Below are 25,759 nucleotides of genomic sequence, written 5' to 3'. Positions count from 1 at the left end.
AAGAACATGCAGATTATATGATCCTGCAATCCCACTCCTAGGCTAATATCTGGAGAATACTAAAGATACATCTGGGGCTTCCCTGGTGGCACAGTGGTTAAGAATCCGCCTGCCAATGCAGGGGACATGGGTTCAAGCCCTGGTCTGGGAAGATCCCACATGCTGCAGAGCAACTAAGCCCGTGAGCCACAACTACTGAGCCCACGTGCCACAACTACTGAAGCCTGTGCACCTAGAGCCCGTGCTCCGCAACAAGAGAAGTCACTGTGATGAGAAGCCTGTGCATCACCATGAAGAGTAGCCCCCACTCGCCACAACTAGAGAAAGCCTGCACGCAGCAACAAAGACCCAATGCAGCCAAAAATAAATAAATTAAAAAGATACATCCATCCCTATGCTCACAGCAGCACTATTCACAATAGCCAAGAGATGGAATCAGCTTAAACGTCCATCGACAGGTGAATGGATAAAGAAGATGTGGTTAATATATACAATGGACTACTACTTGGCCATAAAAAAGAATGAAATAATGCCATTTGCACAACATGGATGAACCTAGAGATTATCACACTAAGTGAAGTTAAGTCAGGGAGAGAAAGACAAATACCAAATGCTATCACTTACATGTGCAATCTAAAATATGACACAAATGAACTTATCTATGGAACAGAAACAGACTCACACACATAGAGAATAGACTTGTGGTTGCCAAGGGGGAGAGGAAATGGTGGAGGGATGAACTGGGAGTTTGGAATTAGCAGATGCAAAGTATTATACATTGAACAGATAAACAACAAGGTCTTACTTTATAGCACAGGGTACTGTATTCAACATCCTATTATAAACTGTAATAAACTGAAAAAAATATAAATAAATAAATATATATGTATATATAACTGAATCACTTTGCTGTACAACAGAAGTTAATACAACATTGTAAATCAACTGTAGTTCAATAAAATTAATGTTTAAAGAAAAGAGTATAGTCCTTCAGAAGGGTTCACTGGCATAGCAGTCCTATCTTTCTCTCTTGCTAGCTTTTTATTGTCTCACAATTTGCCTAAATTTATAGGCCTTGGTTATGTCACAAAAGAGATTATAAAAATATTACCTAGCATACTAAGAAATGAATCTATGTATTTTATAACCTGTCTCTAATAGTGATAAAAGATAAAATTAAAAATCATAAAAATGACCAACAGCCCCCTCTTCTAACATAATTGAATAAAGTTTCTTAGCAATTAAGTTTAGCTCCACGAGAATGTTCTTGCTTTCAAGAAAATGATTTATGATCACCAATGATAAAATAAAGTTAACCGCCTAAAAGCATTCAATACTTCTTGCTACCTTGAACAGCAATCAAATCCTCTAACACAAGTAAAATTCCTATAAGAAGTCCTTTTGAACACCGTTACTGTTACACACCACAGTCTTATAGGATTTGTAATCAGTCTCTTTTGTAATTTTTATTGTATAGTTAGTTTACAATATTGTGTTAATTTCTGCTGTACAGCAAAGTGATTCAGTTGTATATGTACAGATTCTTTTTTTTTAAAATTTATTTTTGGCTGTGTTGGGTCTTCCTTGCTGCGTGCAGGCTTTCTCTAGTTGCGGCAAGCAGGGCTACTCTTCATTGTGGTGTGCGGGCTTCTCTTGTTGCTGAGCAGGGCTCTAGGTGCGTGGGCTCAGTAGTTGTGGCTCATGGGCTCTAGGGCGCAGGCTCAGTAGTTGTGGTGCACAGGCTTAGGTGCTCCACGGGATGTTGGATCTTCCCAGGTCAGGGCTCGAACCCATGTCCCCTGAATTGGCAGGCGGATTCTTAACCACTGCCCCACCAGGGAAGCCTGCCTGTAATAATTCTTAATTGAATTCGTTTTGCCCCCGTATTTGACTAGAGGTATGATCTTGTGATCACTGGCAAGACAGCACCGAAAAAAACCCAAGATTAAACTTTTGCAGATGAGTAGAAATTAGATCCAGGACAAAACTGTAACTAAAAATAAGAAATGGCCTGAGGATAAAGTAGCTGACCTTCTATTCACAGGATAAAAATTCACAGACTCATATTGTATAATGATCAAATGAAGAAAACTGCAAGTTTTTCTGAATATTTATAAAATGGATACTTCAATATATTCTTTGAGGAAATGAAAAACAACATGTGTTAGCTAACGAAAGCATCAAAGAATTGGTAAAATATTTGAAACGACTACAAAAACTGTTTTACAAAAAAATTCAGTTTTAATTATATAAAATAAAATAAAAAACACATTGAGGGGTTATATTCAGCTACAATTAACAGGAAAAACCCACCATCTTCCTGACGGAAGGTGCTTATTCTCACATGTAAACAATGGGTCAAGGAAGCCACTGTACAACGCAGCAGAGAAACAAACTCCCATGTCATTCTTTTTGGTGGCACCATTGTAAATGCTATGGTGAGTCAGGAACACATACTCACTAGCACTATTAACAGCACAAAGTGTTTCCTACACAAATTAGACATTATGAAGATATAATCCAGAGAAGAGTGGAATCAGAGAATATTCCCAACCATAAAACACTGGAATACTTAGACAGTGGACACAAGAGCCCTTACAGAAAAAATTCAAACTCTGATGCATCTCTGATGTAGAAGGTATGAAGACAGCAGGGGAAACTATATATCCATAAAAATGGAAATCAAACATTTGTTGGTGGTGTTAACGACACTCTTGACTATAAGGACAGAGTCTGGAAAATAAGGTGGAAAATGGTGTCACTGAAGCTCCTATGAATCTGCCTCTCTACCAGTGTGGGGATTCCAGTATCTGAAGAGTATCTTCTTTGTACCTGCTTTTAAATCACACACAGGTGAGCTATTGGTGAATGCTGATATGGAACGAAAAAGGGGATGGATTATGGAAAGTCTAGATCTTAATATTACTCACAGGCAAGATATCTCCAACTCCATAGATTTTTTTGTATTATCACAAGTCTCATAGTTTATTCACCAAATACCAGTCAGAAGGAAATACAAAGCATAACTTACATGAAACTATATTTTTTGACATCTTTCCCATACATAAAATTTATTCCAAGTGTTTAGTATAATGGAAAATGAAAAAAGGTTCCTATACTCACCACCACCAAAAAGTATCTTTCTCAGTGAAAAGGGTACTATATATAATAGATTATGAATATCCAGGAACTGCCACACAAAGCTACTAGGCATAACCCAACAAATACCAAACTGCCATTTTACAATGGCTCATTAACTGAGAATGAATAGAACATTATAAAAATTTAAGACTAACTGCATATTAGAAATGCACTTGTGGACTTCCCTGGCAATCCAGTGGTTAAGACTCTGTGCTCCCACTGCAGGGGGTGCAGGTTTGATCACTGGTAAAGGGACTAAGATCCCACATGACGCATGGCACAGCCAAAAAAAAAAAAAAAAGGAAAAAAAAGAAATACACTTAAGTTCACCCATGGATCCAACAGGGTTAAAATGGAAAGAAAAATAATCATTATCTGATTAAAGGAAAAATCACTACCTTTAAATCTTATGTACTATTGTTGAAAGACGATGTACACAATTACCTCACATTAATATTCATTTCTAAAATTAGGAGAAATCCACTGTTCAAGGATACACTTGAAGAAAGATCCTTACTAAACAACATATTTATAAAACTTAAAAAAAAACTCTTTCATATTGAAGGTTTTCTGGAACATTAGGCATGGAGTACTTTCCATTAAGTTATCTCATGTTATTTACATTTATACTTCTTCTTCATGGAAATTCTCATACATGATGTTGGCCAACTGAAGTTGTTACCCAGGCTGTTTACAAATGCAGTTTTATCTAGGGAATCCTTTCATCCTTTTAAACTACTGAGATCAGAGAAGCCTTTCCCATTCTCCACACTTTATATGTTTTCTATGCAGTGTGCAGTCTCATGTGTCTTCAAATGATTGAGAGATAAATGAAGGCCTTCCCACATTCCTGACATTGATAGGTTTTTTATCCAGTGTGAATTCTTTCATGCAGTTGAACATAAGTGGAACGGAAGGTTTTCCCACATATTTTACATTCATAGGGTTTTTCTCCAGTATGGGTTCTTTCATGAACTTTGAAACCTTTTTTTGAACTAAAACATTTACCACATTGTTTACATTGATAAGGTTTCTCTCCAGTGTGACTCCTTTCATGGGTTCGAAGAGAACTGTGGTATCTGTAGGCTTTCTCACAGTGTTTACATTGATACGGTTTCTCTCCTGTGTGAATTCTTTCATGTGTTTGAAGGCTTTCATTACAACTAAAGGCTTTTCCACATTGTTTACATACATAGGGTTTCTCTCCAGTGTGAGTTCTTCTGTGTACTCGTAAGGAACAGTAGTAACTAAAGGCTTTGCCACATTGTTTACATTGATATGGTTTCTCTCCACTGTGAATCCTTTCATGTATTTTAAGAGAACTGGGATTAATGAATACTCTCTCACATTTTTTACATTTATAAGGTCCATCTCTAGTGTGTGTTATCATATGTTTTCGAAAGGTTTTTTGCCATGTGAAGGCTTTCCCACATTCTTTACACTTATAGGGCTTTTCTCCGGTGTGGATTCTTTCATGATTTCGAAGAGAACTGGCAGTACTCAGTACTTTAGAACATGTTTTACATACATACAGTGTCTCTCCTGTGTGATTTCTTTTGTGTATTTGGAAGGAACTGAAATAATTAAAGGCTTTGCCACACTGCTTACATTCATAGGGTTTCTCTCCTCTGTGAATTCTTTCATGTATTTGAATAGTTTCAGGACTTTTAAAGGCTTTTCCACATTGTTTACATTGATAGGGTTTCTCTCCGTTGTGACTCCTTTCATGCATTCGAAGACAACTGGGATAAATGAATGCCTTCTCACATTTCTTACATTTATAAAATCCATCTCCAGTGTGTGTTACCATGTGTTGTCGAAAGCTTGTTTCCCACGTGAAGGCCTTCCCACATTCCTTACATTCATATGGTTTTTTCCCAGTGTGATTACTTTCATGTATTTGGAAACGTTTTTGAGCACTGAATCTTTTACCACATTGCTTGCATTCATAGGGTTTCTCTCCACTGTGAATTCTTTTATGTGTTCGGAAGGATTTCTGATATGGAAATGCTTTTCCACATTGCTTACATTCATAGGGTTTCTCTCCAGTGTGACTCCTTTCATGCATTCGAAGAGAACCAGGATAAATGAATGCTTTCCGACATTCTTTACATTTATATGGCTTTACACCATATTTTTGATACTCTCGTGTTTTGTGTTCAATGTGACATCTCATGTGTCTATTAAGGGATGAATGATCCATGAAGACTGTTCCACATGCACTGCATTCACATGGTTGTAATCCAGGAGTTTTCTTGTTCAGATTGATATTTGGAATAAGGTTGAAATTTTCTCCACATAAACTAATGTCTTTACTTTTACAGAATCTCTCTACCATAAAAGTTCTGTAATAAATGAGAATATTATTAATGACTTCTTCATTAATCATTTTACATTTAGTGTATTTATTATGAATTATAGGAACTGGTTTTCTATCATGTGTGAACTGTTAGAAATTGAATACACTGAATGTTCTCAATGGGACTTCACACCTTCTATTAAAAAGTGATATTCAAGTATAGGTTTCATTGTTAATGACTGCAAGTGAACTATTTTGCAAACACTAAATATTTATATCCCATTTAAGAAAATATTTTTGGGAAACATTTTCTAAGAATAACTCAATATGGGGCTTCCCTGGTGGTGCAGTGGTTAAGAATCCACCTCCCAATGCAGGGGACACAGGTTCAAGCGCTAGCCTGGTAAGATCCCACACGCCGTGCAGCAACTAAGCCCAGGTTCCACAACTACTGAAGCCCGTGAGCCTAGAGCCCGTGCTCTGCAACAAGAGAAGCCACCACAGTGAGAAGCCCGCACAGCGCAACCAAGAGCAGCCCCTATTCGCTGCAACTAGAGAAAGCCTGCACATAGCAATGAAGACCCAACACAGCCAAAAATAAATTAAAACAAACCTCAATTTGAAGGCAGGGTTATTATGTTGCTTCTTTTAAATTTTTCATAATATTACTGCAATTCTCACGAGACGGTGCTTTGTATTTTAAGTGTGACTCACCTTAATTTTCTCCCCTGGTTTTTGTACTGATCTTCAATGTCATGATATTCCCGTTTTGCTCCTGAAATGCAGACCCAGAAAAATGATCCCAAAGTACTATAAATTATAGAAAAATTATTAGATTCTAGGTCCAGGATGAGCTCTGACCATTTCTAGTTTCTTTACCAATGTCTTCCCTTTCCACGTTCCACATCTTGGAACAATATTGACAGGTAAGAAATACTTCTTATCTAATTGACAAAGTTAGGGAATTTCTTCATTCTTACCGACTGCAGCCAGATTCCTTAAGGTTTCCTGCATCACATCTCTGTAGAGTTTCCTCTGTGAAGGACCCAATAAAGCCCACTCCTCCAGTGTGAAGTCCACAGCCACATCCTCTATGGTCACTGAGTCCTAAAATACCGAAAATATGTGTACACCGAGACGCATGAGATTGACAGAACTAGACATCCACACTTCATTTATAGGAAGTTTACGTACGATTCTGTTATTTACAAAGTTATTCTATGACTTGATCATGAGAATCTTACTCTCCACACTTCCTCAATAATTTAGCAGCATCATGAAAAAATGAAAATTATTTACACATTATCACTTATATCACAATGGCAGAGCCCAGAGAATGCAGGGAAATGACAGAAATACTGTACAAATAAAACAAATATCATTTTAAGAACATCAATTTCTTGTGAAAAAAATTCTTTCATCTTCTTCCTATGATGCTCCATTTACAGCATTTCATAAGGAAGAGGATCAAGACTCATGAGGCTTCAATGAATAGAAACACTGTCAAGAACTGGAAGCTTTTTCCTAGTCCCATCATCTAACATCAGAGTCAGGTGCCTGGAGAAATCGAACTTTTAACAAATCCCAGCTGGCCACATTCTCTCAAAGTCCTCCAGGCCTTTAAAGAAATCAGACGCAGACGCCTGAATATATTCTTCTGGGGAACCATTGCCTTCTACTTGTGTAACAATTATCAAAGACTCTATTTTTCCTTTCTCTCTATATATAATTTGATGCAGCTAGAAAATTTGAAACTTAGAGCTCACTCATGAGGAAGAAGCAATATTATATTAGACCACAAAATCCCTATACTCATGTGCCTCAGGGCTGCTTCCAGCCAAATTTTAGAACACACAGTGCAATTACATGCCAGAAAAACTCTTCTCATCACACCCTAACAGTATACCCTGGGCCTGTCCTTAAGGAACAGTTTAAGAGCTACAGTTTGCAAGGGGGTTCACTGAGGTCCATAATAGTGTGATGGTGAATTTTCCCATGATTAGAAAATATGTATAGGTTTCATCAGTGGTTTTCTCCAACACAACATAAAGTCTCCATTCTGCAATTTCAGCTACAAGTGTTGGGCATGCAGCCACACTGGCTACTGCCAGGTGAAAATCTAGTTCTGGGATTTATGAATTTAGAAGCTGTGATTCTTAATCTCACAAGAAGAGAATTTAAAAGCTTGAAATAAACAAGTCCTCCCAGAGACATAAGAGCACTGACTTCAAAGGGCAAACCAATGTCCTAAAACTGGAAAAAAGAAAAGATGTTTTTAAAATATGACCCAAATATTCAGTTCTTAACGCCTATACCCAAAAGAATCTGTTTCACCAGAGTCTAACAAAAAGACCAAAAAGAACTAAAAGATACAACACAATATTTATGAAGCCTGGCATAACCTTCTTTAACACAAAACTTAAGATACACATAATGAAATTAACTAAAGGAAAAGAAAGAAAGAAATAGAACATGTAAGTAACAACTAAGAGTTTTCTAAAATTAATGATAGACAATACCTATAGGTTCATGAAGCTCAGTGAACAGAAAACATGAAAACACAGAAATGGAGATCAAAGTATATCATATTCAAACTAGGGAAAAAACGAAGAGAATACACTGTAAGAAGCTAGAGAGAAAAACGTAAAATGCAAAAGTAATAAACTCTTGGAAAATATCACAGAACAAAATCTAGGTCACCTTGGGTTTGGTAACAAATTATCAAATATAACAACAATCACAAGATTTATAAAAGGAAAAAAAAGTATAATTTCACTTCATTAAAATGAAAAATGCCTCTTTCAAGAGAAAGTGTAAAGAGAGTGAAAATCACAGAATAGGAGAAAATCCTTATAAAATGCATACATGATAAATGACTGGTATTCAAAATATCTAAAGTATTATTGTCAAAGTAAGAAGACAAACCACCAATGAAAAACTGGCCGAATATCTAACAAACAGCTTCCCAAAGAAGACATACAGAAGGGAAACAGGAAATATGAAAATGTGCTCAACATCAAATGTCAATGGGAAATTGCAAATGAAACAATGAGATATCACTACACACTTATTTAATGGCTAAAATGCAAAACACTCAAAACAACAAATATTGGTGAAAAGGTGAAGAAAATCCTCATTCATTACTGGGGGAAATGGAATTTGGTAGCCCTACAGTGGAAAACAGGAGCTTCCTTTCAAAACACTACATACTGAGTAAGATCCAGCAATCACACTCCTTGCTATCTGTCCAAATGACTTCAACTCTTATAGCTCTTAGGTTCACATGAAACCCATACACGAACACCTGTAGGGGCTTTATTCATAACTGGCATAAGTCAGAGGTAAGCAAGATATCTTTCAAGAGTCAAATAAATAATGAGTGGTATAGCCATACGATGAAATACTGTTCACTGATGAAAAGAAATGAGGTAGAGCTATGAAAACACATGGAGGAAGCATAAAAGTATATTGCTAAGTGAAAGAACCCAATCTGACAAAGCTATATACAACATGATTCCAAGTATATGACATTCTGGAAAAGACAAAAGCATGAGACAGGAAAATGATCTTTGGTTCTGGAGGATTTCGGGATTAGAGGAAGAGATGAATCAATCTCTGAAGCAGAGAGGAAGTTTAGGAAAGTAAAATTACACTATATGTGCAGAAATGATTAATACATGTTATTATACATTTGCAAAATCCATACATTATGCAACACAAAAAGTCAACGCTAATGTCACCTGCCCACTTTAATGCATCAGTATTGGTTCAGTAATTGTAACAAATGGACCAGTCATACAAGATTTAAAGAATAATGACTACTGTGTGGATGCCGAGGCGTTATTTGGGAACTCTGTAATTTCTGATCAGCTTCCTAGTAAACCTAAAAAAAGCTGAAGTCTATTTTAAAAAAAGAGCACTGACTCATTACAACTCATCCTGATGACTGCTTGATGTTTGGTTAGGTGTGGCGACAGTTGGTTTTGGTCCTTCATCAAGGCTGTCTCAACTAAGGGATGAAGGGGAGCAACTCTCCACTGAGCTCCATCATGTTCCAGGGTGTACTGTCATCTTTAGTCTATTCACTCCCCAGAGCTGTGTATTCAGTGAATCCCAGGCAGCTACCCAGGGAACCAAGGTGTTGGAGAGGGTGGCTCCAACAGCACCACAGCATCTTTCAAAGGACTGAAGAAAGAAATGTCATCTCTCCAAGGGAGCATAAGCCCAACGGCCAAGGTTTGGCTCCATCGTATCACAAGTAGGTGTCAGTGGCCGAGCTGAGCTCCTGGGGTGCTGTTTCCAGTACCAAAGCCATAATAGGCACCTGAGTGGAGTCCTCTGTTTGTAAGAGATCCCAGTATGGGGGGATAATTGCAGCTTTAATGGCATATTAATGTGAGACCTAGGACAGTGCCTTGCATCAGAAGCCTATGGCCAACTTAAGGCCCTCCTCAGAGAGCCTCCCATCACTGCTCGCAGGGCTAGAGGTCTCCTCATGACACTGATTGCCTTATAGAGCTTAAGAAACCCGAGTTCAAGTTGGGTTTGAACAAATCCCTTTGCTGTGCCAAGCTGAGACGGTGAGTGTTGTCGACTGTAACCGAGAGGCTAAGGATCTTTGTTGCAACAGATGCAGGGGCAACAGCCTCAGAGTTACTTAAAAGTTTTGGTGAGCCTTCTGGAATCTCACCACTTACAGGCTGCCTTTCCCTGTCTCTTCTCTTTCGCTAAAATAACGGCTCTTTTGAAAGTAGTGACCGTTTTTTGGGCTCACCTCATTCACAGGGTATAATCATCCTCCTACTCCCCCAGTCCTACCCTCAGCACTAATGTCTGGGCAAACCCAGCCTCAGTCACACCTTCACTCTAAACACAGATAGGTTCCCTCTCAGACATCAACCCAGGACCACAGGAAGGAGGGCCCCATTCTCATATTCCTGCTCCCAAAGTACAAAAAACTGACAGAAACTTTCAACTCAGTATCCTCCCTGTATACAGCCCAGGCTTGGTGGGGTCAGCAGTGCAACACAGGGCAGCACAGGGCACAGGAAAATCTCCCCAGCAAACAGCAGCTCACAGAGCAGGAGCCTCCACACTTTCTTATCAGCCTGTCCAAGTAAGAGGCACGAGGGGAAAGGCAGGGGGTGAGGCTTAACTTTCAGTAGTGAAACAACAAATATGTGGGTCCCAAATAATCATTACTAGAATAAAAACTTTAAGAAAAACAGGCATTTGCACTGGATTGTTTTATATAAAAAAACACTAAAAAGATGATGAAGGCTTAATCAAAACTGGTTATCTGAGGGTGGCTGGCATTAAGAGCAGAGAAGTGGGGCAACATGTGGGCAGGGAGTCTTAATTTCTTCCCTTAGGAATTTAATTTTAACCATTCTATATAGAAAACCACTGCAAGATTTGATCCTTTAAACAGTAATGGATATAAAAGTGTAAACCACAAAAAAATGAAAACTCCCTTTCTAACTAAAGGCACACAGGATATTATAGGTTTTCTCGCCATTACAGTAAACGTTGGAGATATTTTCAGAAATAAGTGGCATATTACACTGTATTTTAGGTTTGCAATTAAGCCTTAAATGGACTACGAATTTGAAAGATTGACGTAAACTTTGAGGTGTTTTCCTCGTATCAATTGAAATAGAATTTGTTTCTTCTTTTCTCCCACATCCATTAAAATAGAAATTCATTTGCTTTAGGAATACTAGAGGACTTTTAATTGTTAAAGTTCTCTAGGGACAGGCACTTACAAACACTGACCTAAAAATGGAAAAGCACCTGAGAACTTAAATGCACCCATTCCACGTCTTGAGGTTCTCTTGTCTAAATGAAACAAAAATTCTACTTGACCTCACAATTTTCTTGCCTTAGATGGTATTTGTTAATCAACATAGATTTTAAAAGCCCAAGTGTTAATGGAAAATAGAATCAAAGGGCTGTAATCTTGAATGGATAAAGGAATCCAAGAAAAGAAACACAAATATTGGAATCAAAACATACAAGCAGGCTGTGTCCGTACAATTCGGAAGCCCATATTCAGAAAGTTGAACATCTTTACAGACTTGAGAGTCTAGATAAGCCCGGTTGAGATAAAACTCCTGTAAACGGTCAGTCCCTCAATGAGGGCAGGGACACCTGGGCAGCCACAGGAATAAACTCTGGGAGCTCCACAAACCCTCCCCAGTCCTGTAAGCAGGGAAGCTCTCCCTACCCCAGGCTTCCATTATCACAAGTCAGGAAACTCTAAGCCTGATTCAGGTTAAGGTTCTGATCCAAATGGACTCCCATATTCATAAACCCTTTGTCCACGAGACAGAACACCTCATCCTCACAGACTTCTCAATGGGCACAAATTACACTCTGAGTGCACCTATTATCATGGAGGGACCACTCAAATATAACATTTAAAATGCCTAGGCTAGGACTTTCCTGGTGGCGCAGTGGTTGAGAGTCCGCCAGCCGATGCAGGGGACACGGGTTCATGCCCCGGTCCGGGAAGATGCCACATGCCGCAGAGCGGCTGGGCCCGTGAGCCATAGCCACTGAGCCTGCGCGTCCGGAGCCTGTGCTCCGCAACGAGAGAGGCCACAGCGGTGAGAGGCCCGAGTACCGCAAAAAAAAAAAAAAAAAAAAAAAAAAAAAAAAAAAAAATGCCTAGGCTAAAGGAAATCACAAGTACCACCCTGAAAGGGCAACATCCCTATACCCTTGTGAACTTGCACCCCCCAGATTTCAGGGCTCTGCAGCTTCTCACAGTATAAGGACTACCATTGGTGGGTGTGAGCAGGTAGGATTGGGCAGGAGGAGGATGTCCAGGAAGATCCACTTCCCTGTGCAGGCTCAAAGGGGGCCTTAGTTTGAAGATACTGACTTCAGGCTCTGCTCCCCACTACAGGCGCTCTCAACCACTACTGATATTTTATGTAAGATACCCAGAAAGGCAAATATATAGAATCAGAAAATAGATTAGTGATTTCCTAGGCCTCGGGATGAGAAGGGAGAGTTACTACTAATGGACATGAGGTTCATTTTGGGAGTGATGGAAATGTCTTAAAATTAGTGTGGTGACAGTAGAACAAGTCTTTAAATACGGTAAGCACCAGTGATCATTTAAATACAGAAACCCTGTTTGGACAATTCAGCAAAATCACTCAAACCCAGTGTGTACGTGGAAATGAGAAGAAAATTCTCAGCCACTTTTATTAATTCACCCAGAAAACCCCAAGTGATCTATTACTTTCAGGAAAAATATGTCAGTCATTTATTATTTCCAAGGCAAGTTTAATTAGTACGTAAGTAATCACACTTGAATACTTTTTGTCTCCAAGTCTAAATCCTGACATTTCATTTGAAATCAACGAACAGTAAAGGAGACTCCAAAAGAACTCACCTTACTCAGGGAATTAAAAAAGTGAAACAAAAATTCTTAACAACTGGAATGTAATACTGAAAATTTTTTTCCCCATGAAATTCAACTCTCTTACCTCTTTGTTAATATTTTACATGGTCTTTCAAGCTCTATTAATTAAATACATTTTACACTATTGAAAAGAAAAACTTAAATAAGTGAATAAATCTTTTGAAGGGGACTAACCCAGGGACGGGCAGTGGTCACAGCACAGATCGTCCAGAAAAGTTTCATAAAAAACCTCGACAAAAGGACTTCCCATAGGATGTCTTCCCAGAAAAAAAAACGGGGAGGAGAAAGAATTTCATACACCTACTTCCAAGTAGTTATTCTTGGCTTCCCGCTCCTGTAAAACATACACCGACCGCCCCCCTTCCCAATGCAATCCACGACTCTGCGCAAATAGTAAAAACAATTAAAATATTGGGTTTGTGTGAAATGGACCACGGAAGATGAACAGTTGACAGACGATGTGAATCGGAGAGGGGAAACTGACGTTGTGAAGACGGGGAATAACATGGAAATGTAATGATTTACTACAAGCCCTACAAAGAGCTACTCTGCTCGCGGGCCTTTGATTTGAGACTTTGCTCCCCAAACATTTGGAAAACTCAGAGGAAAACGGGTGCCCCCTGGGCAGCTAGGAGGGGCTGGGACCCGTCAGGGAACAGATAATCCCAGGACCGAATCCTGGAGAACGAGTCACGATTGTCACCTGAAGACGGCGCCCGAGTTCACAGCACAATCCGGGAGAGAAGAGGGGCTGCGGGCGCAGAGCCGCGCAGAGAGACGCCGGGGCGGAAGTTCCTGCACGAAGTGACAGAACAGGACGCCTGGGGTCCCGGCTGCCGGGCCAATCCCCACGCTGCGAGCCGGAGGGGACAGAGGTACGAGCGGCGCCGCAGGCCCCGCGTATCCGTAGACTCCGGCGTGGAGCGCTAGGAGGCCGTGTCAAAAAGATGGCCGGCTTCGGCAGATTTCGACCAGTCCCTCCGCGGCGACCGCAGCCTGGGGCACCACACTCACCATTTCGAGCTTTCCTGAGTCTGAGTCCTTCCTAACGACTCCAAAGACCCGTGCAGATACGTGACATGGAGGGCTCTCCAGGGGTAGTGAACCGCACACAGCCAGCGGCTCTAGGCGCAATTGGAGAAAGAAATGACGTCCACGCCAGTGCAGAGCATCGCCCCACCCACCTGCCTCAGCAGCCTCCCGGTTGGACAGATTTCCAATACCCCGCCCCCTCGTGCCTGAGTGACAACCTGCGGGAGGCAGCCTGACTCAGTTGAATCACTTAGCGCCGCTGGGATTGAATCTGTCCTCGCCTGGCACTTAAAGTTTGTAACAGAACTTTTCCCTGGCCTGGGATTCCCTGGCATGGAACCGTGCTTTTTGTTAAGAAAGGCAGACACTTAGATGTGAACTCACCGTTTGTAATAAAGAGGCTGGCTCCAGTTTCATCTTTGCGCCTTGACAGCGCTGAGCCTTCCACCCATCCCTCCCCATCCCCACTCATTAGGTACTTAAGCTGAAGAATCCCAGAGCACTTGGCTTTGGTAGGAGGTCTGAATCACTCAGTCCTAGCTGGGTGCCAGGACAAATCTCAGTCAAACCACAAGCTGTGAGGTGTGTGCATTAACTTCTCAGCTGTACATTTTACACTAGAAGGAAATTTATTTTAGATTAGTGTTCCCTGTGTGCCTAGAAAACCTTGAAATGTCAACAGCTATAATATATATAAGGCAATTGTATTCCCATTTTCACTGACAGAAGAAAAACAGTAAGTTGTACTTAACATTGGAGTGTACCTGGAAACTCTTCCTGCCCCCCACCCGCAGCTGTACTGAGGGATAACTGACTAATAAAACTGCATTTAAAGATGACAACATGATGATCTGATACACTTATACTGTATAGTATAATTGAAATGTAGGAAGAGAGTGAATCTTTTTATTTTTTTGAGGGACTCCTAAATAAGCATTTTAATGGGAAATGGCAGAAATCACAATAGACTATTATCATTGTGGAAGTATCAATTGCGCACTTTAAAAGTATTCTTGTTCGATGTCTGTCTGTTTCTTTATTCCTTGGTTCTCTCATTCCACAAGTGCATAGGTTATTTTTTCTGTAGATCTGGGGAAAATGGGCCAGGGGTGGAAGGTCCATCCAGGCTAGACAGTGAACAGACCATGACTGTTCAGCACAGAAGGAAACTTGAAAAGTGTTTTAGCACCTGGAAGTCTGGCTGGACTTAGGGGAGCAACAGGGCTGAGAATACTCCAAAAGTAGATACTGGAGAGCGAGGGACTCCAAGACAGTAAGATGGGTGTCTGTGAAAATAGTGCTGGCCTAAGAAAAGCTCTAGGGAGAGATGGGCTTAATATTATCGGTGGGCTTGGATCACTACTTGTGATCATGAGGGTTGGTGCCAGCTCTAACCCTTTGGGTTTCTTGGACCTTGATGAATTATTTTGTCCTTTTCTGGCAAAGCTGAATCCTGGTCTTTAGGCTCCGGTGACAGGTTATCTGGAATTTCCATTGGCTGAGAAGCCACTAATTCCCTGTCTGCGTCCACGTCTGCGTCCATGTCTGGGTCCATGTCTGGGTTGGAACTCAGCGGTAGTGAAGGTGTTCTAGGAGGTTCCTGAAAAGGGCAAACGGACGAAATAGGAGGTGTGGTGGTAAAAGCAGCAGTTGTGCTGGATGCAGAAGTTGGTGTTTCTAGGGAAGGCAGTTTGGGGGAATATAAACTCTCCAACGCTTGGATAGTTTCCTTGGAAGATGGAGAAATACTTGGGTCAGTTGAATTGACGGCAGCAAGAGTTTCTGCTGGTGGCTTTTTGGAAGGTGTTACAAATTTGATAACAGAGGGGATTTTTTTCTCTGCAAATTTCTCAGCTGGATTCTCAACCTTTATAGATTTGAAAAGCTTCCTATTGGAGGAGTTCAAAGATTTGAGGGTAAATGAAGAATATAAGCCAGAGTGTCTGTAGTCACTGCAGCTAGGGGTCTTGGCACCAGGCTGCGGTGGCTTCTTTTTCCCTCCATTCTCCTCATCTATGGATCTCTCGCTGCTGACTTCACTGATGTGTAAAGCTTCAGTCTCCCTCAAGCCTGCCCACTGGCATAGGAACCGTATTCAAAATCTCTGGGTGCGAGACAAACTTGTACACAAACTTCTGACCCCTCACGTTTTCAATGATATTCTTCATATAATAGTATCTGAGGGGTCGGCTGTGTTTGTCATAATTCATGTTAGGCTTGTTCTTTTGAATCCCTCGGAGACGAGCCACCTCTTCTGCCTACAAATGCTTGAACTCCCCATCATTAGAAGTCCAGCAGATCATGTGATCGTTCTGAGGCTCCTTTAGGAGCTGAAGGAGGAACTGCCACAGGGTGATGGCATTGTTAACAGCAATGAAGGAGGCCACTTGCGAGGCTGCCTCAGGGTCTCTGCCTCGAACATCATGCTTCTCTCCACCGGCCACCTCCTAACATTGAGAACTCAAGGACAGTGAGGCAGCCACTGACACCCCCGTGGTGGAGCCAGATATAAGACTTTAATTTATTTAAGAAAATGAACATCCTCTTAAATGACATTAAACACACAAAAAAGCAGCATCACAAATATTTGTAGGCCATATCAGTTGGAAGTCTCAATCTCAGTTAACAATGTCAATACTCAAGCCCACATCATATATATATATATATATATATATATATATATATATATATATATAAAATTTGTAATGGTTACAAAACTGAAGATGAACCATATCCATATTTTATCTTTATGGTGAATCTTTACTGATAATCAAGGAAAGCAGGACTTTCTATATTGCTACCCTCTATTTACTTACACAAGAAAGCAGATCCTGAAACAGTGTTTAAGGTGTATTATGTGGTGGAAATACAAGTGATCAATAGTGACATCTTCATTTACTGAGGCAGACTTTGATATAAGAAGAGGGATGTGATAGGACCATAAAATGTAGAGTTGGAGATATCCTCCCTGAAGGTTAAATCAGGAACTAGGTATTCCAGAATTCATCCCTTTTGTGGTTCCATGGTAGAATTCACCAATAGCCTCTTTTGCATGAGATTTGGAAAGCTGATGTGAAGAAGGCGTTAGTCAGATTTCTGAGCCATCATACAGATAGAGACAGATACATCGGAGTCAAGGACACCATCTTCCAGCTTATTTTTCAGATTCTTTGCTTTCCTAATTAAGAGTATTCTCAGGGGCTTACCTGGTGGCACGTGGTTGAGAGTCCGCCTGCCGATGCAGGGGACACAGGTTCGTGCCCCGGTCTGGGAGGATCCCACATGCCGCGGAGCGGCTGGGCCCGTGAGCCATGGCCGCTGAGCCTGCGTGTCTGGAGCCCGTGCTCCGTAACAGGAGAGGCCACATAAGTGAGAGGCCCGCGTAGCGCAAAAAAAAAAAAAAAAAAAAAAAAAGAGTATTCTCAAACCCACCAATGATTTATTTGACTCCATTTTCATAGAGGTGTAGCTTTCCACTGATGTCTTTATAAGATCCATATTAACAATCCATTGGGATTTAGATTTTTCTGTAAGGCCTTTTGTGTCCAACAGGAAACTATTCAGACTTTACTGCTTGGGAATATTCTCCGATTCTCTTCTACTTTATATTCACATAAGTCTTAATTGCATAGGAAACACCTTATTCTGTCAATAGTGCTAATGAGCATGTTTTCTTTTTTTTAATTTATTTATTTAATTTATTTATTTTTGGCTGCATTGGGTCTTCGTTGATGTGCGCGGGCTTTCCCTAGTTGAAGCCAGTGGGGACTACTCTTGGTTGCGGGCTTCTTGTTGCTGTGGCTTCTCTTGTTGCTAGGCGCGCGGACTTCAGTAGTTGTGGCGTGCGGGCTCTAGAGCACAGGCTCAGTAGTTGTGGCACATGGGCTTAGTTACTCTGCAGCATGTGGGATCTTCCCAGACCAGGGCTCGAACCCGTGTCCCCTGCATTGGCAGGAAGATTCTTAACCACTGCGCCACGAGGCAAGTCCCTAAAGCTAATATTTTTAATGATGGAAGGTTGGATGCTTTCACCTGAAGATAAGGAACACAACAAGGATATCTGGTCTTGCCACTTCTACTTGAGAACGTACTGGAGATTTTAGCCAAAACCGTTATACAAGAAAAGGCAATAAAACACCTAAAGATTGGTTAGGAAGATGTAAAATTATTTCTACTTCCAGATTGGCTATCTTCTATTCAGATAAATGTAAAGAATCTAGTTTAAAAAAACAAAACAGGGCCTTCCCTGGTGGCGCAGTGGTTGAGAGTCCGCCTGCTGATGCAGGGGACACGGGTTCATGCCCCAGTCCGGGAAGATCCCACATGCCACGGAGCGGCTGGGCCCGTGAGCCATGGCTGCTGAGCCTGCGCGCCTGGAGCCTGTGCTCCGCAGCGGGAGAGACCACAACAGTGAGAAGGCCGCATACCGCAAAAAAAAAAAATAATAATAAATTTAAAAAAACATCAGTGGTGGTCAGTAGCAGTGTGCCTGGGAGCAGAGGCCTGAGGTCAGTGTCTCCAAGTACTGTGTCCTGGGTTAGAGCTTATGCATTTGGGAGCTTATTTTAGTCACAGCCTTAAACTGAGTCCTGATGAGTTTTCTCACTGTGGGAATGGAATTCTGAGAAAGGGAGTGGTTCCATTATTACCCAGAGAGAGGAGGGAGAGAGTTTATTCCTGTGGCTGCTCAGCTGGCCCCTACCCTCCTCCACCAGGGACTGACCTGGTCCAGCAGTTCTGTCTCAACCAGGAGAGCCTAGCGTGTGTTAAACTTTCTGAACGTGGCTCCTTTTGTCCTGTGGGTTGCTGGCTACTTATCTGTACTGATTCCAATATTTGTGTTTCCTTCTTTGGATTCTTTTATCCATTGAATAGTGCAGCCATTTGGCTCTAGTTTCCCTTAGTACTATATAATTAATTCCCCTGTGAGAAATAACATTTTTGGTTTGGGGGGGGGCTTAAAAATCTAGGTTGATTGAGAGAAATGATGTCAGCAAGGCAAGAAAATTGTGGAACTAAATAGAATTTTTGTTCCTTTTAGGCAAGAGAACCTCAAGATGTGAGATGAATGTTTAAGTTTTCAGGTACGTTTGATTTTCAGATCAATGTTTGTATATGCATGTCCCTAGAGAACATTGAAATTTAAAAGCCTAAAGCAATTGATTTCCTTTTTTAATTGATGTGAGGAAAACTATTCAAAGCTTATGTAAATCTTTGAAAATCCTGCTACATTTAAGGAGCTAAAGCCAAGCCTCTACTGCATTATAATATTCTACTTATTCCTGAAAATAACCCCCATGAAAGATAGAGTGGAAGGATAAGCCAGGATGTACCTTGTCGTTTTAGTTAGCAGAGATTTGAAATTTTTCCTTTCCTGAAAAATTTATGGTTTATACTTCAGTAATTGTGTTTAAAGGAATTAAATCTTAGAATGGTTTTTTATATACAAAGGGTGAGAAATATTAGTAAATAGTAAATCATTGTATATATAAATTTTTCTGTTTATTTCAAAGTAACTCTGTAAGATAGGAAATTCTATTTCTAAATTGTAACTCACCACCAACATACCCTGGTTTCCTTCAGCACTGTTACTCCAGCCACCCCCAACATACACTTTTGATTATTTATTGAGCCTCCTGTGTTTTTTTATATAAGAACAGGCAATTGGGAATGCATATATTTGTTGCCCACCTTTGTCTTTGTAATGAGTAGTTGGAATCTGCAGAGTTGATGTTTGCTGACAGCTTACCACCCCAATCCCCCCCACCCCCGCCACCCGTCTCTCCCTCTTCCCCTTGTGTCCCCACCTGGACAAGCTGTTAAGAAAGTCCTGGGGCTCCCTCCTCTGGCACTGGCTTCAGATACCAACTGCACAAGCAGAACTCTTTCCCTGCCCTCGCCCCCCCTCAAAGATTTTTTCCTTGCTCAAACTATTAAAGTTTGAGCCTGATTAACAGACTCCTGAACCTCCTAGGCCTATTTGTGTAGTTCTTTGTAAATCCATTTTTAGTAAGAACCCTGCTTTGTCAGTTGAACCAGAATCCCCCTACCCCCCATATCTGATCGCATTTCCCCACTTTCATCACCCCTCAAGTGATGTGTGATCACCCTGGCCTGTCTTCGGTACAATCCTGTTAGGTCCGTTTAGTCAGAACCCCCTAACTCCTGACTATTTCTTTTAATATTCCATCCCCACCTTGACCTCTGGCCATGAATTCCCACTCGCCCATACTGTATTCAGTGTTGAGCCCAAACTCATTTTTCACCTCCTGTGAAATCCCATTGCAGTGGTCTCTATACCTGTCACAGTGGTTCTGGGTAAAATTTGCTTTACGCTCTTTGACAAGTGTCATTGAATATTTTTTCTTTAACACCCCCTAGCCATGATAAAAACCCTGGCCAGGATCCTTTCCTTGCTTGCTGAAGCCATTTCAGAGCTGCTTGAGAGGCGGTTCCTGCTCTCTTCTGAGACTCCAATTGTGTCATAAGCCTCATCCTACCCTGCGTGTGTGTGTGTGTGTGTGTGTGTGTGTGTGTGTGTGTGTGTGTGTATGTGTATGTGTATGATATACCAGCATCAGTCTCAACATGGGAACCACACCTCTGCAGATAACCATAACAGTTGGTGCCGTAAGCGGCATGTTCAGACATGACCACCACTCATGGGTCTGTCTCTCTTCTCTTGCTGTGACTCGCTCACCTGCTCTGCTGTCTGATGGCGGCCGGCACTGTGGGCTGCTGGGTGCTGGGGAGCTTGTGCTGTGAGCTGTGCTGCCCTGTTCCATTGTTAACCCCACCAGGACTCAGTTCTATGATCAGCTGACCAGTGTTGAAAGTTTCAAGAATTCCTAAGCCTTTGGGAGCAGGAATATGGGATTGGGGCTCCTGAAGGAATCCTGGGTTGATGTCTGTGCCAGTGTATATCTGTGTGTTAGAGAGAAACTGTGACAGAGGCTGGGTTAGTCCCAGCGTACCCTGGAGGTGGTGGGAGAGAGGGACTATACCCTGTGCAAGAGGTGAGCCCATCAGGTCCTTGTTCCCGAAGCAGCTGTCATTTAAAATGAGAAAGAGGGGCTTCCCTGGTGGTGCAGTGGTTAAGAATCTGCCTGCCAATGCAGGGGACACGGGTTCGAGCTCTGATCTGGGAAGATCCCACGTGCCGCGGAGCAACTAAGCCCATGTGCCACAACTACTGACCCTGCACTCTAGAGCCTGCGAGCCACAACTACTGAGCCCGCGTGCCACAACTACTGAAGCCCGAGCGCCTAGAGCCCATGCTCCACAACAAGAGAAACCACTGCAATGAGAAGCCTGCGCACCGCAACGAAGAGTAGCCCCCGCTTGCCGCAGCTTGAGAAAGCCCGTGCACAGCAATGAAGATCCAACACAGCCAAAAATAAATAAAATAAATAAATTTAAAAAAATAATAAATGAGAAAGAGAAGGGAGGGGAACGGCAGCCATTAGATGGCAGGCCAAGTCCATACTCCTTATACAGAGACTCACCAGGACCCTTCTCACCAGGACCAAGTTCTTCTGTTGCTACTGCCCCTGCCTCTACTGCAGCTAAGATCCTGACAGTCCAAGTTATATTGGGGACAACACTCATGGCACCCCTGTGGAACAGCAAAGGGATTAGTTCAAACCTGACTTAAGCCTGGGGTCCTTAAATTCTATAAAGCAACCAGTTGTCATGGGGAAAGCTTCTAATCCCGGTGGTGTTGATATGAGGCCCTCTAGAGGAGAAAAATATATAAATACCAGGGTAGAGAGGACACCCCTCCCCCAAGGTATATCCAGTGACACAAAAAACAAACAAGAGAGAGGGAATCAAAAAAAAAAAAAAAAAAAAGGAAAGGCCTGCAATTTGACCCATTGGAAATCCAAAATATACTAAAAGAATTTATACAACAAAAGAGATAAAGGGGTACTGTTTGTTTTCTGGGGCCTCTAAAACATAGGTTCTGAATTAAGTTTGCCATCTGCTGTAATGCACTAATTCACAAACCTTCATGCAACTAATCAATACCAGTTCTCAAATTACAGTCATATTGGGATCCTACTAAATTTAAGGAAGGTACCCCCGGTAATCTTAGGGGAATTACTGAATATAAGATAGGAAACAAATAGGCATGTCTCACCTTAACTATCAGCCAGCTCTTCTCTTGCCTAAATTCCTCATGGTCATAGCAAGCATTGTCCTAAAGTACAGGAAAACTCTGAACCAATGATTCAAAAATTAAAATTAAATTAAATCTTTGCCACTTCCAAATTGGCTTCACAGAATGGGACCCCACATACCTTATCCTCCAAGTAAATTATGTAACATGGCCCAAGGTTAATTAAACAGAGCCTTGAAGGATTGGAAAACATTATACAAAAGTTATTTAGTGAAGAGGTGATTATCCCCTCTTAAAAGGAGAAGTAAAGGTACTTCTCCTTTTAACAGCCAATTTCACCTATTCTTAAACCTGGAAAAATGAATGACACCTCACAATGGATCACTGCAAACTTGAGGCTGTGGTTACATCAAATACGCACCTATTTTTTAGTTTCCAACATTATGGAAAGTACTAACTCCATCCAATCAGCAAGTGGTAAATATCCTGCTGTCATAGGATTGGATGGAGTTGGCTAAGTCTTTTCTGTTCAGTGCCTGTTTCCACAGCCTGTCAGCTGCAGATAGCCTTCACCTCTAAAAGGACATGAACACCTTTACTGGTTACCCTCCAGTAACCTCAGTACCATTGCCACTGCACACAGTCTCTGCAGGTATAGTCTGACCTGCCTCCACCAGGCTCCACGAGCAGAGGTATAACATTACATTAATGACATCTCTTTGAGGAAGTTTATTTAACATTCATTCGGGACATACAGATATTGAAAAAGGGAACTCATGAAAAGTGGATGGGCCATTAGCTCACACATACTGTGAGGCCCTGACACCATGCGTAAATTTCTAAAAATTATTTGGTAAATTCCCTCCCTGACACCATGAAGAAAGATCGTCCTTCTCAGCACCCACAGCATCTCCTAGGTTGTTATGATGTTTGAAGGCAACACATTCCTTGTTTACCAATTTTGTTTCTATTCAAGAAACTGCCCCGTCTTAGCTCACACTTTATGCCATTGAAGCTGTAATTTCCACCAGGTACTAGGCTCTCCTGGAAATATAAGCTGTCCTAGGACGTGACCATCTGACCCTTCACGCAGCTGCTCGTTGTGGCTTGGGTCCTGGAAACAGCCCCCCATGAGCTCAGCATGTCTACTGAGATTTGAGACATGACGGCAGAGTGCAACCTGAGCCCTCTGGCATAGCCTACCTGCAGGAGGGGGCACCCTCCCCCTCAGTCCCTTTCTAGATGCCACAGTTCTGGAAGAGGTCTCTTCGCCGTTCACTATGATGTTACCTAGCATCTGAGAGGCCCAGGGGCCTGGTCTAGACTGTGGGGTTCATCCTCCCACCAGAACCAAGTGCCCCTGAGGTCCCACAGGAAATGATCAAAGATCAAAATGGAGCCAGACTCATTATTACATATGGGGAGATCACTTGTAAGTGTCCGTGTTTGTGAAGAAGTGGCACAGTTCCGTGAGGGCCTCTTGGCCTCATGGTTCAATGCAGTGTCGGTGGAGGGGACAGTTCCCGCCCACGGCCAGTACCAGCTCCGCTCTGAGACCTGACCTCCTGCTTGCTGTCACTCAGGCACGGGAGGGCGGGGCCTTGCAAACTGTCCAATCAGGGGAGTCACTGGTTACAGACGTGTGGGCGACGCTCCAATGACTACGTAGGGCGAGTGGTCTGCGTGCTCTGTTGCTCTTCAGTCGGGCCTCGACCTGGGTGCGTGATTTCTGCCCTTAAAGTCCTCAAGTGGCTCAGCGGCAGCCTCTGTTGCTGTGACCTGCACTTGCCACGAGAGTCGTGAGGTGGACAGCGCAGAACCAGAGAAACTGGGAAATGGTGAGTTGGGAAGACGGGTGTTGGAAGACGGGGGCGGAAGGACCAGTTGGAACTGGCCGTGGTGGGACCCGGGCCTCCCCACGGTCAACTCCGGAGTCTGCAGACCAGAGTCCACCCGGGGCGCGGCCGGCAGTCGGGACCCAGGGCGGCCTCTCCGCTCACTGCTGCGACCGTGTCTACTCCAGATTGTGTGGTGTCCACAGGGAGGGTGATCACTGGACAACCGGGGACTCGGTGTCAGGGCTTCATGCATAGGTGGAGCTGTGATCTGTGGGGTCCTTAGTCCCTCCTTTCTCCCTGGCGGGGGTGGGGACTCTTCTTCCCCTCACTTTTCCGAATGTTTGAGGAACAGGGTCACAAATCCACGACCCTGTTCTTGCACCCCAGCTCTTCCCAGAGCAGGCAGTAAATGCCTAAATTTCCAGATCTTTCCCCACGTTCCCAAACGCCATCTTCCCCTCTTCAGTTCATAGCTTCATTACCAATATTTGTCCTCCGTGGTGCATTTTGAAGTACGCAGTATTGTTTATCATTCCTCCACAGAGCCGTGGATGGTTCTTTTTAAAGATATATTTTTTGCCTGTGGATGTTTTTACATGAGAGGAAATCAGAGATTAACCACCTGGAACTATGTTGCTTAAAAGCCTAGTGTCTATGTCCCCAGAATCTCCCTGGGCACAGACATTCTATGGGAATCCTTTGGGTCGAGTTTCCTCTTTGGTGACTTTCCTGGGTGATCTGTCCTTTCCTCACTGTTCCAGGTCAGAACTGCCCCTGCGTGAGTTTGCCCCTTATTCACTTTTTAAACTCTGTTTTGAAGTAAACATTTAAACATTTAATCATAGATCTTGATAGAAAATATAAAATATTTCCAAAGAAGCAAGAGAGTCGTGAAGATAAGAAAAAATAAATATTTTATTATTACATTCCATTTGTTTACACCTTTGTTTCTTTTTTTTCCCCCCTTTAGCAGTGTAGGAACATTCTGAATTCTGCCCATTTCTTTTGGGTGATTTCAAATTACAGTATCAGGGCTTAGACTTGCAACACCTAGAAGTGTGTTCAATGTGATTGTTTTCCGAACAATTTCTTTTTTATACCTTTTTCTTTTTCTAATTGAAGTATAATTGACTTACAATGTTATATTGGTTTCAGGTTTACAACATAGAGATTTGATGCTTTTTTTTTTTTTTTTTTTTGCGGTACGCGGGCCTCTCACTGTTGTGGCCTCTCCCGTTGCGGAGCAACAGGCTCTGGACGCGCAGGCTCAGCAGCCATGGCTCACGGGGCCTAGCCGCTCCGCGGCATGTGGGATCTTCCCGGACCGGGGCATGAACCCGTGTCCCCTGCATCGGCAGGTGGACTCTCAACCACTGCGCCACCAGGGAAGCCCTGAGATTTGATACTTTTATACATTACAAAATGATTAGGGTAAGTCTAATTACCATCTGTCATCATATAGAGTCATTCTAGCATTATCAACTATATTCCCTCTGCTGTACATTACATTCCCGTGACTTATTTATTTTATAACTGTAAGTTTGTACCTCTTCATCTCCCTCACCCACTTCACTCATTTCCCACCCCCTTCCCCTCTGGCAACCACTAGTTTGCTCTCTGTATCCATGGATCTGTTTCTGTTTTGTTTGTTTTGTTTTTTACATCCCACATATAAGTGAAATCATACAATGTTTCCAAACAACTTCTTAGCATAGAAATAATTATTAACTGACATTTACTTTCTGAAAGGAATAGATATTTGTGGGGTGTTTTTGAACTAGAAAATTGCCTAAAAATTTCCTTCCATGCTTTACACATAAACACTGGATTGAATGATTTTTTTGTATTGTTCAAACCCTGGGTTTCTGTATTTAAAGTATCAGTGGTGGTCCAGA

The 25,759-nt window shown here is 42.0% G+C and overlaps 2 pseudogenes; both read right to left on the bottom strand.

Annotated features, from left to right (window-relative positions):
* Positions 1–14,049, bottom strand: part of LOC137222342 (zinc finger protein 709-like) — a 55,184-nt pseudogene extending 41,135 nt beyond the window's left edge.
* A 900-nt stretch (positions 14,050–14,949) lies between these two features.
* LOC137221066 (ETS domain-containing protein Elk-4-like) lies at positions 14,950–24,117 on the bottom strand (annotated as a pseudogene).
* Positions 24,118–25,759: the final 1,642 nt, after the last annotated feature.

The sequence above is a fragment of the Pseudorca crassidens genome, chromosome 3 (assembly GCF_039906515.1).
Source record: "Pseudorca crassidens isolate mPseCra1 chromosome 3, mPseCra1.hap1, whole genome shotgun sequence".
Taxonomy (NCBI): Eukaryota; Metazoa; Chordata; class Mammalia; order Artiodactyla; family Delphinidae; genus Pseudorca; species Pseudorca crassidens.
The sequence above is the reverse complement of the archived record's forward strand: the minus strand, read 5'-3'. Positions and strand labels throughout refer to the sequence as shown.